The sequence below is a fragment of the Drosophila nasuta genome, chromosome 2L (genome assembly GCF_023558535.2).
Source record: "Drosophila nasuta strain 15112-1781.00 chromosome 2L, ASM2355853v1, whole genome shotgun sequence".
Taxonomy (NCBI): domain Eukaryota; kingdom Metazoa; phylum Arthropoda; class Insecta; order Diptera; family Drosophilidae; genus Drosophila; species Drosophila nasuta.
Genome location: NC_083455.1, coordinates 19,305,279 through 19,317,421, shown reverse-complemented (window position 1 = coordinate 19,317,421; position 12,143 = coordinate 19,305,279). Strand labels below are relative to the sequence as shown.

At 35.7% G+C, this 12,143-nt stretch overlaps 1 protein-coding gene across 12 annotated transcripts in view; it reads left to right on the top strand.

Annotated features, from left to right (window-relative positions):
• The window catches only part of LOC132786616 (protein split ends), a 76,907-nt gene that overhangs the window by 6,078 nt on the left and 58,686 nt on the right, over window positions 1-12,143 (top strand). The window lies entirely within an intron of this gene.

Sequence of the window (12,143 nt, the reverse complement as noted above, 5' to 3'; positions counted from 1 at the left end):
TCAACTTTTTATAAAAGTGTTTAAGTAATATCTCAGTTGTATCATACTTTAACCTGAAACTCCCAATTTATTTCGGACTTTGAGATAAATTCACTCATTAAAAGCATGACACTAGACACTGAAGTGTAGTTTCTTTATCTATTTTTAAAAAAATATTCCATTCAAGTTTTAATAAATTTCAAACAATTCGTCATACATACAGTTGATTAAGCTCGAGTAAATTCCTTGTGAAAGTATTTTGCGATACAACACGTCAAAGTGCAGTACCTTTATCTTTTTTCTAAAATATTCCATTCACCTTTTTGCATATTTTATTTACGTGGTTTCTAATTGGAAGTCAACGGAAATGTTTGCTTAATTAAGCTTCCGACAGATTTCTTAAACTTTTAATAGATATTATAGAATGAACATCCTTCCCTTCTATTCTAACTAATTCTATTCAAAATAAAATCTAGTTCTCGACCGAAGTTCAAATTGCCCACAAGAAGCGCCTAGAAAAGCTCCATTTACTTGGTGGTCGTGTATCTTGCAGATACCTGGAATTTTCCATACGCGGAACCGTCAGAGATAGCTGCTTCCAAATGTATCTGAGAAATGCAAATGCGTTTGCTTGGCAGCTGCAGCAAGAGCAGAGCTGCGTAGGCCCTAAATTCAAGCTAACGGTTGACACAAAGCTCTGAGAGACGTCAGCTAGAGCCATGTGTATCTGAAAGATGCAGAGCGTGGGTCTGACGTTGACTTTGTGTGACAGTCAGTGACTATGACTATGAGTATGACTGGAGAGTGCTCTCTGCGCCCACTGGCGAGTCACGCAGTTCGTTCAATTTTATCCGTCATAGATCTCTGACACGTCGTCTTTTCGTTTTTTTTTTTCTTCCCGAAAAGTATTTTAAGTAGATGCAGATGCAGCTTAGCATCTGTGTGTGTGTGTGTGCATCTGTGAGATACTTGTGCGTAACGTTTTTACCTTGACTTGTATCTTGTTGTAGCTTGGACCGCATCTTCTCTACCTGTGTGTGTGAGCCAACTGGCGACGTGTACAGAAAAATCAGCCTCAGCCCAAAAAACCAAAAACGAAGAGAGACACAAACGTTGTGTGTTGGACCTAGACGACGGACATGTGGCGCTGTTGTTGACGTCTATTTTGCGTTATTACGTAATTTTGTACAATATTTTTCTGTTGTAGTTGTTTTTGGGCCCAAAGAATCGTATGTGTGTGTGTGTGTGTCTGCTTAGACGCCTCTGTCTGCCTTTCATTTGTTGTTCTCTTGGCCAAACAAGTTTTGCTGCTCGCCGCTGCTCTATACATTTATTTATTTATTTTCCTTCATGTCTCGTCTTGTTTAGTGTATTTTTTCTGTTTTTTTCTTTTTTTTTTGGTTTGGTGCAAAAGTCGACGCCTAATTGCTTCATTAGCCGGGCCTATACATTGTGGCCAAAATGTATGTTTGTTGTGTATGTTTGTTGTTTTTTTTCTGGCCAAGTCATTAAAGCGGCCCATGAGCGCACAAGATACTTGAGACTTGAGTTGAGTTGAGTTGAGGTGCATTAAACCCGCATCAATGTCAGCAGAGCCAGAGCCAGAGCCCAAAACAACCGCAAACAACAACTGCGCCACTCTCTTTGGTAGTTTTGTCTCGGTTAATTACAAGACAATCGTCAAAGCACAGCTCAAAAAAAAAAAACAAAATGTTTGAAAAAAGCCAACATAAAAAACCAGTCAACAGCTTTTTGACATTGACAATGAACCGCGCATTGAACGCGAGAGAAACAACAACAACAACAAATGATGGCTGGCCAAAATGTGCATAGATAAATTACGCACTAGACTCACTCTGTATCTGCGGGATACATTTCGTCCGAATAAACCATTAAAGCCAGCTGTGAGTGTTGATGATGACGCATGTGGCCCAAAATGCTTTATCCCCACCGCATAGAATAAAGCGAATTCCATGGAGATTGTACAAATTAGAAAAGTGAAAGATCAGTGACGTGAACACTTGGCATTTCGCTGCTGTTGAAAATCAAAACAAAAGGATGTTGAAAGCACTAGATTTGATAAGCAAAAGCAAGAGAAATGTAGTATCTTTTAAATGTATATTTTTCTGTGTTTTTGATGCTGTTTTTCAAATAGATAGTTATAAATAATGTCGCGATGATTGGTAAAAACAATAATAACTATAATTTTTTATGATTCCAGGAAATTAATGAAATACTTTTGTACGAGTATTAGTTTCCTTTGTCTAACAATTCGGTATATTTTGCACTCAATGGTTCATTTTGAGGGTAGTGGTATATAAATATACCATTGGTATTTTAAAAAAACGACTGACAATTCAGTATATTTTGCACTCCATGGTTTATTTTGAGGGTAGTTGTATATAAATATACCAACTGTAACTATTGGTATTTTAAAGGTGTTTTTATGTATATTATTTTGAAATATTTTAAGAAGTATGATATATTTTAAATGCAATGCTATATAAATATACCGAATATAGCACTTTGTCTTTACTTCAATATTTTTCCGGTGTATTGATTATTGTATTGATTCTGTCGTCCACACTCGCTTTCTTACTAGTTTTTTAGACATTTAGTTTAGCTAGACTTTTAAAAATTCTTGTGTAAACTAAACTCAGTTGCAATTTATAGACTTTTTTTTGTAGTATAACAAACTTACAACGCCCAAAAATCAAACTTTTCTTTTTTTTTTTTAGTTTACTCAATTCTGCCGCTGTAGAATTGCTCAACGTCGTGTTGCAGGGGCACCTCTCGAATTTGTGGCAGCTTTCAAGTGGATTTGTACAATGTGTTTACCAGTCAAATCTTTCAACACGCTTTTTTTTTGGTTTTTGCTTACGTTATAATACGGCAAAATATACGAATTTAAACAGTTCTTTTTATGGATTTGGCATTGTGCTTGATTGGTTTTGTTTCTTTCTTAGGCCTAAAAAGAGAAGAGATATTGTCGATTTGTGCTTCCCCGTTTGCGGATTCTGTTTTCAATTTCAATCAAATTGATTTCGTGTTTCGCTTTTTTAACACACGAAATGCCAGAAAGAAAACTTGAAAATAGTTACAACAATAAAAACAACAAGAATATCAGCATTGAGGTATCAAATTTTTGTTTCAGCGCAAAAGCATTTGACTTGTTTCAATGTCATGTTACATTTATTGTTGCTGTTATTGTTATTGTTGTTAATGCATATACTACACATCGAGTCTACTCATAGTTGTTGTTTTTCTTTTTTCTCTGCTGTGTGTGTTTTTGTATTATTTTGTTTTTTTTTTTCAATGTTCTTTTGGCATTGACAGCGTCGCGAGTTCTGTGGGGCAAAGCCAAAAAAGTAGATTAGATAGAGTGTGAAACAGCGCAGAATAGAACAGAAAGAGATAGAGAAAATGTGAATGCGAACTGTAGAGAAGAGAATGGAATGGAATAAATGTAGAAACCGAAACAGAAACAGAATAGAACCGAACTGAACAGAACTGAACTGAACAGAGAGCAATGCGCCCCACAAATTGTAATTGCTCACACGCAAGATAGATTCCATTTTTATTATGCCATATGTATCTGTATCTGTATCCGTGAGTGAATGTTGTATCTGTATCGGTGTGTGTGTGCGCTTTTAATTTGTTGCTATTTTTGTGTGTGTAAATTGTCTGACAGGGAAGAAATTCTAACGTTTTAGTTATCTTTTCACCTGCCTGTCCGTCCTTACCCAAGTTATGTAAAAACTACAAGTGCAACTGGCAAATGGAAAACTTAAATAATTATATTATTTAATCTTGGAAGTCTCATAAATTCTTTGCGCATATATCACTCAGCAGGAATCAAAATTGTCATAGGTTATGTTTTTGAAACGCTACCAAAAAAAAAATAAAGAATTCCATTTAATCTCTCATATTGAAAACTTATGGTTTTTGTTGTTAAAAATCTGGTATGTCAGCTGCAAAAAGCATTTTATGACACTAGGCGATAAAAATACAATAAATTAACAAAAACTATGTGTCTGCTATTTTATTTGGCATAATATCTTGGGCACTGTGTGACTTATAATGTTTAAATTTGGTTGCTGAAATAATGAGGAATAAAAGAAAAAAACGAAAGACGTTGCTAAAATGGATAAAGAATAAATCTTTCAGACTTTAAACTTTGAAATAAAGTTATTAATTTTTATTATAGAATATGGGAGAAAAACAAGTATATCAAATATAATACTTAACTACCTAATATATAATAATAATATATATAATACTTTACATTAATATTTATAGAGTATGTTGCAATATTTCAACCCTTATTTATAGACTCGTAATAAATTCACTTATAATTGTTTTTGTTTTTGCTAGACATAAACTTTGGTGATCTAACACCTCAACGTGTAGTAGTTCATTATAAAAAAGGAAGTTATTTATAGTAATGCATTGTGCACTTAATGTGGTAGTTAATTACTAATAGAGCACACACATGGAGTTACTCATGGCATTGTTATTGTTGTTAATTTCTCCCTTGGGAGACGACAACTCTTGACTCATATCTACAACAACTAAATTTCTTTTTTTCCATTTACAGCCAGAATTTGTGTTGTTTTTCTTATTGTTGTTTTCCCTGTCGCGGTCAATTTTTGTGCACAGCTGATAAGAATAATTAATATATATTATATACAAAAAAAAAAAAGCAAAGCAGAAAAATATTTCCGAGTTTTAAAATTGAGTTGTTGCCTTTTGTGTGGGGCGAATGAGTTATTGTATCTGCACACACACATGTGCAAAAAGGTATCTATGAGTACGTTCAGGAACGCCTCGAGTGCTGCTAGCTAGCGGTTGTTTTAGATGTTGTTGTTGTTGTTCGACAACTGCTTTTTGTTTTGCAAGTCGTGCAATTATTTGATTATTATTTGCATTGTTATTGTTTTACATTTTTGTGCCTTGCATTGCACATTTGCCATTGTTTTTGTTGTTGTCACTGTAGTTTCGTAATGCTATATGCCATATAGAGTGGGGCTTTTTGGAGATAGAAGAAGAGGGAACGTGACAACGCGTCGCTGTTTGCTGTTTGCTGTTTTCTGTTTTTTTTTTGTTTTGTGTTTTGTCTGCCGCCTGGCGATGCGATAACTCAATTTTGTATTTCGTATGGGAAATTAGAAAATTCCGAAATAATTTCACACTTGAGTTGAGTTGAGCTGTCGCAAAAGGGAAGCAGGGTGGAAGGAAGGCTTTCACAGGCAGCAGTCAGGCGACGTTGCCGCATTTCACACTCTTATACACGTTGACAAAAGGTGCTAAAGAAGCAGCAGGCGGCGATGCAGAGAAAGAGAGACTAAAAAAAAAAAGATTATCATGAAGACCAAGGCACAAATCGATTATTATACCAAATAGTCCGTCGTATATGTGTATTATTACCTGTTACCAATGAAACCAGTTGATGTTGTTGTCTTGTTGTATTTACTATTTGTGTATTTTATTTTTCTTCGTTTTGTTGGGGATTATGTCGCTTGTGACGTTTGCCAGGCACTCAAGAACCGGTTTAATGCTTTGGGCCTATCATTAAGTATCGATCAGGTGCTCACACACACACACTCACGCATACCACACCAACTACAAGATGCATACATAATAATGCTCTTTGGAGCAGGCATAAATTAGCCTTTGTGTCCTGCTGCAAATGTGAATGCACAATGTATGGCTTCAAAGCTACAAAGATACAAAAATATATACGAGCACACAACCAATCAGACATACACACACACACTCACATAGCAAGAGCGAGATCTACAACAACTACTATGTTGCTCGGCTGCTGTTGCTGCTGCAAAGCTACAGCGACAAATGCGCTGACTGAAGTGAAGTTTGGCAACGCTGGAAAACAACGACGTCGCATCTAACCGCAGCAGCAGCAACGACGACAGCGCCAGCTGTAGACGCTCGCTTGCTGCTTGTTTTTCTTGTTTCTTTTGCACAAACACACAACACGCACACATGCACAAGCAGAGACTTGGCCGTCTTTGCTTGTTTTCAATTAGAGGCGACTACAAAAAGCAGCAAAAAAAAAAGCAGAAGATGAAGAAGAAGAGAAGCAGAAATATCAGCAGCGGCAAAAGAAAAATACAAGCAGCGGCCGTTGTCGTCGTCGTCGGTCGTGGTTGTTGTTGCTTTTGTTGTTTGCGAGCAACTTTGCGAATACGCCGCACGTTGTGTAAACATCAGTCGCTGTCGCTGTTAACGTCGACGTCGCCGCCGCCGCTCGTCTGAGCCAATTTGAATTTTGCAGCGACGACGTACACGACAAGCGCTCTCTCTCTCTGTCTCTCTCTCTGTCGCTCTTTCGCGCTCTGTCGCTCACATCGTTGTCGCTGTAGCAGTTTTGCTTTTGTGGTCGCTGCCGCTGTCGCTGCCAACAGCTGCTGCGACTGCGGCTGCGGCTGCTTTTGTAGGTTTTCTTTTTTTGGCGCAGCGTTTACTTTATTTTTATGCTGGCATTTTTGCGTCTCTTGAATTTTGCACATGTGTTTGTGTGCGATTGTGTGCTAGGGTTTATGTGTATGTGTGTGTGTGTGTGTGTGTGTGAGAGTTGTGTATTTCTGCTGCTGTCGCTGCTGCTGCTGCCGCTGCCTGCCTTTGTCGTTTAATTGCAAATGAGTCATGCACACACACGCACGCACACAGCTACAATTCAAAGTCCGCATGGCCAGCAGCAATTTGTGTGTTGTTACTTTAATCAATTGGACTTTTGCTTTATGAGCATAGCATACACATCCATCCCTCTTTCTCTATCTACTATCCATCCATCGTCAGAGATCTGTCTTGGATTGTGGATGCAGGAAGCAGCCGCTTAATGGCGGCTCCTCGTAATAAATATAAACAAAATAAATAAATAAATAGCTGAACAAGTAAATCTCATCGTCAATGGCGTCTGCTTCTGCTGCTGCTGCTTTTAGCCAGATTAGCCAGAGAGCCCCATTGAGTTTTTATTTTATTATTATTTTTTTGTCTTCCCCCCTATTTTCAGTTATTCATTTTTTTTTGTTTTGCTGTTGTTTTTGTTTTGGACAATGCGAAACAAAAGCGTTCAAGTGGAGAGATCAAAGCCAGGCAAGAGAATTTGTTTCGGGGCCAAGTATTCGCAAAATGTCAAGTTGTGTGTGGCATAGATAACTCAAGTGAAAAAGAGAAAATCAGCAGGGAAAATACTCTGATCATACACACACATAGAAACCCTCTTAATGGTAGCTATTTAGATTAATAATTTCGATAAAAATTATGTTGTCTTTATTTGACAAAGACTTACAAGTATTTTCAACATTTTGTCGAAAGTCTCATACATTTTAGTAAAAAGTTCAAGTTGTGATCTAAAGTTATTAAAACCGATAAGTTATTTACTATCGATAAGTAACTTAGGAATAGCTATTCATGTTACTATCGATTATATAAAGAACTTTACGAACTGCACAGACTGTCTGAAATTGTTATATTCATGATGACTATACAAAATTATCGAGCTAAAGTTATTAAAATCGATTACTAATTTACTATCAATAAATATATATACTATACATAATTCTATCTATAAAATAAAGAACATTACCAATTTATTGCAAAAAAAAACTGTCGAAAACTATTATATTCAATGACTATACAAAATAATCGCTTTGTCATACTATCGATAAGCTAAAATGTTGCATTTAATTTGCAAGAAATACAATTCAAATAGAGAACTACAATTCAAACTAAATAATCGAAAGTCCAATTGTATATAAGTTAGTTTGTTGTTTACAACTCAATAATTCCCTTTGCCTTTCTCTTTGTCTCGTGTTTTGTGCTTACTCTATTCGCTTTGTGCAATTGAAAGTATGGAATAACTAATGAAAACAATCAATTCTCATTAGGAAATCGATAATCGATTATATATGCGTTTTGCAACGGTTTTCTATTTCCATTTCCATTTCTATTTCCATCCCCTTCCCACTCTAATAATTGTGTGTGCTATATGAAATACACTGACTCACTTCTCAGCAAGATACTTCCCAGGCAATTTTCATTTCCAACTAACTAACTAACGCATGTGCCTTACACATGTGTGAGATATTGCATCTCTTTCTCTCATTGCATCTATCTCTCACTTGCACTCTTTGTTTGCGATGCGTGCAAGCAATTTGCATATTTCATTGCATTTGCCTCGTTTCATATTCAACAAACAATTTACAATTCGCATTTTTCCTTTATTTTCCCTTCCATTTGCAATTAGTGTTGCAATTAAAAATAATAATTAAAAATTAATCTTATATGCGGCCCCTTTTTTTGGAATGACAGAAAGAGAGAGAGAGAGAAGTGGGAGTGTGAGTGAGAGAGCTGGAATAAAAAACAGCTGACAAGTGCACGCTGAACTGAGAAGAACAATCAAATAATAAAATAAAACAAAAAAAAAACAAAAACGACAGCAAAAATGTTACGTAAAGCGTAAAACACACGCCACGCTTTATATTGTTATTATATTTTGTTCAATTATAAAATATATACGATGAGCAACGAAATTGCAACAATCAACGTTAATAAAAATGCCACAAGCAGCTGACCAACTAACAGATACCCTGTTAACAAAGAAATGTGAAAAGAAAGAAAGTTTTCATTACGAAATTTATCATATTTTAATAGTTAATAGTTGTAGCTCTAATATTTATATTTAAAAAAAAATATAAAATTAATAGTAATTTAGTGAAACTCTTTTTCAATAGCCTTCAAAACAGGGTAGCTGTTGATTGCAACCCAAAAAAGAAAACACGTATACGACTCGTGTGACGCCCCCGTAACTGCAATTGCAATAATTGACAATAATTTAAGTAATTATTGTTGAAAATTACTTTGATTTTTTTATTTCACGTACACACACACACACACACGCACACCCTTCGGACTTCCGTTGTGGTAGCAACAAAAATTCGATATACAATCAGCGTGCAATTATTTATAGATACATTTGTATCTTCCTCTGTCGCTGTCACTGTAATATTAATAAAAACGTCGAAATAAATAAAAAATAAAAACCACAAAAAACCCCCTTCGCTCGCAATTATCAAAACTGAAAATTATTTTCATACGCTGACAAGTTTCCCCATCAGATCGCTGGTCAATTAATTGACAGGCCCATCACGTGCCCTTTGCAACTTTGTACGTGAACATTGTTCATCATTGCGCGCAATTCAGATACATTGTTTAGATACTAATATATAGTATATTCAGTATATAGTATGGTATATATGTTGGATTTACTAGTTTGGTCTGCTTAAGCTCCGTATTCGCGCCCTATTGCTAATTGATTTTGATTAGTTGAGGGCGGACGACCCGCATAATGTTTCTCCCGATCTTTAGCTCACTTTACATTCAGCTTTTTTTATGCAGTCACTTGGCTTGGCCAATGGTCGAGTTCATTGCACTCATTGGCTTCGTTTTTTTTTTTTTTTTTTTTTTTGGGCACACGCTCTTGTGCAAAACCTTTGAGAGAGAGAGAGAGAGAGAGACCCACAAAATGCCAAATGTGGCTGACGAGCTGCACTTGCTGTTGGCCAATTGTTTCATGCCAAAGCCAAAGCCTGTCTAGCTGAGCTGTTGGGCTGTTGGGCTGGACAGGATGCGCGCTGTCTGCTTTTGAATGGCGTCAAATTGACGAATATTGCAATTCACGACTTTTGCTAGTGATGACAAACAAAAAAACAGCTAAATCATAAATTCAAAATAAGTTAAAAAAAAATTGCCAAAAGTTGTAAAATTTTTGTCCTGTCCTGTAATTGAACACATTTAAAAGAAGACGAGAGCAAGAATATATACAAATGTAGCAAATAAATTAAAAACTAAAAATTAATAGTACTCATGAATGTTTTCTTGAATTTGATTAAGAAAAAAATTATAACAACTATGAACTTTTGAAATGAAAAAAAAATATAAATCTATTTGCTTGTTGTACTTTATTAAAAAAAAGTTTAAAAACTGGAAAGTTCTTTTAAAAAAATATAAATAGGAATCTATAGAATTTTTTGATTGTATAAAAATGTTTTTTATTGAGCATAAATTCTAATAAAAATAATATTTGTGTCTTAAATTTACAGTAGGTAACAACAGCAAATCTAGTAAAGAAATTTAAAACTGGAAATTATTTTATAAATAAAAAAATTAGATCTATTTATTTTGTTATATTTTCTCAAAAAAAATTCAAATTTAAAAAATCTCTTTCGAAAAAAATTAAAATGCATACAAATTCTTGTTTATTAAAATGTTATTTTTATTGAGCAAAAATTTTTAATATAGATTATCTGCGTCTTAGAATTAATGTATAGTTGACAGCAAAAGTAATCTAAAAATTATCTTTACACTTCTATTTTATGTTGTTAAATAATGATGATAATGAGCAAACTGTATTAGAATAATAGCAAAACAAATTTTACAAGAAAACATGAGTTAATTTAGAAAAAAGAGTGCAAACTTTATACATTAATAACTTTATAATATACAACTCTATCTTCCATTTACGGAAAGGAATAAGCAAAAAAAAAACCTTTATGAAGTTTTGTTTCTGTCGCACTGCTATTTCAAAGTTCACTGCAAATTATACATTTAGAAAATCGTAATAAATCTATCTAAATGTAGTAGTTTATAACTGCATCATCTATGTAGATGTTGCAATATACATTTTTCATACGTAATTTAATTGCGCTTTTAACTTTTAGAGCTTTTATTGCTCATCTCTCAAGTGCCATCTCTAGTGTCAGGTGACGACGGATGAGTCAGCAATTCAATTGACTCTGCCTGTCGCCTGGTCATTTCCTGCAAAGAAAGAAAAAAGTACTCCCCTTTGAGCCGCTGATGATGATGATAATGATGATGATGTGGTGATCTGCCCCTTGCTGTCAGACGCTCTTTGAATAGACGACGTGGTTGTTTGTTCCATAGTCCAGTTCTAGACTGAGTTGCTTTCTTATTCATTAAGCCTTTCGCTTTCATGAGGCAGAACAATGCCAGCCCAGCTAGCCAGCGGCTACTTATAATAAAACTGCTGTCCAGCTCAGCTAAAGATACAAATATATATCGAGAGAGAGGGAGAGAGCAGCACATGAGGAGCTTCCTGCGATGTGTGTGTGTGTTGTGTCGCAATGAATCACAGTGCAGACAATGAGCATAATGAGCATGCTAATCACGATGATGATGTATGGCTGGACTTGGCTTTAGACCTTGAGAGCTGCATCTGCCTCTCTTTCACTCTCTTCTCTCTTGTTTTGCATCCTGTGGGCAAATTTGTGGGCTCGTCGCGTCTTTTTAAAGCAACGCTTCTGCGTCTTGCATCTTTAAGCGCAACACAAACAAAACTTGACATTCAAATGCGAGTTTCCTCCCCTTTTTTTTATAAACATTTTTTTTCTTCCTTCTATTTATTTTGTCTGCGACATGCCCAAGAAAATCCGCACAACTCGCCGAATATAGAGGGGGGGCAAAATGCGAAGACTTCTAGACAAGAGGCAGCTGTGTCGACACAAACACACTCACACACACATAGAGAGAGTTGGTTGTATACAAAAAAAAAAGGGGTATTCCTATGTACAATTTCCATATGTATTTTTCTGCATTTGCATTCAATGAATGAAACGTTCGTTGGCTGCCATAATTCCAGTCTAACCTTCCTTGTTCTGACTACATTTTGATTTATATAGCTGCGTTTGTTTTGCTTGTGTGTGTGCGTACCGCGTATGCAAAATAAATCGTAGGTTAAGTTATGCAAATGAACTTGAGAGTTTCCGCGCACAACAACAAGCAGCTGTTGTTTTTTGTTGTTTTTTATTTGTCGCTGTGCCACCTTTGGTACTTTGCACTAATTGCCGTTAAATGAGCAAAACTCTGACTCATGAATCGCAATCGCACTTTGTAGTTTGCCAACTTTCTACGTGGCGGAAATTTGTCTCCCCATCAGACAGTTATTGAGCTGCACCTCCCACACACTAAAAATATACTGTTATTGTTGCTGCAAATCTGATTCGATATTTGTCTAGACTCTAGACTTGACCCCCTCGACCAGCTCTGTGTTGACCATGGCTTTTATTTGCATTCACTTGGCTGCTTAATTCTTGACCAAAAATAAGCCCATTTTGTTGTGTGCA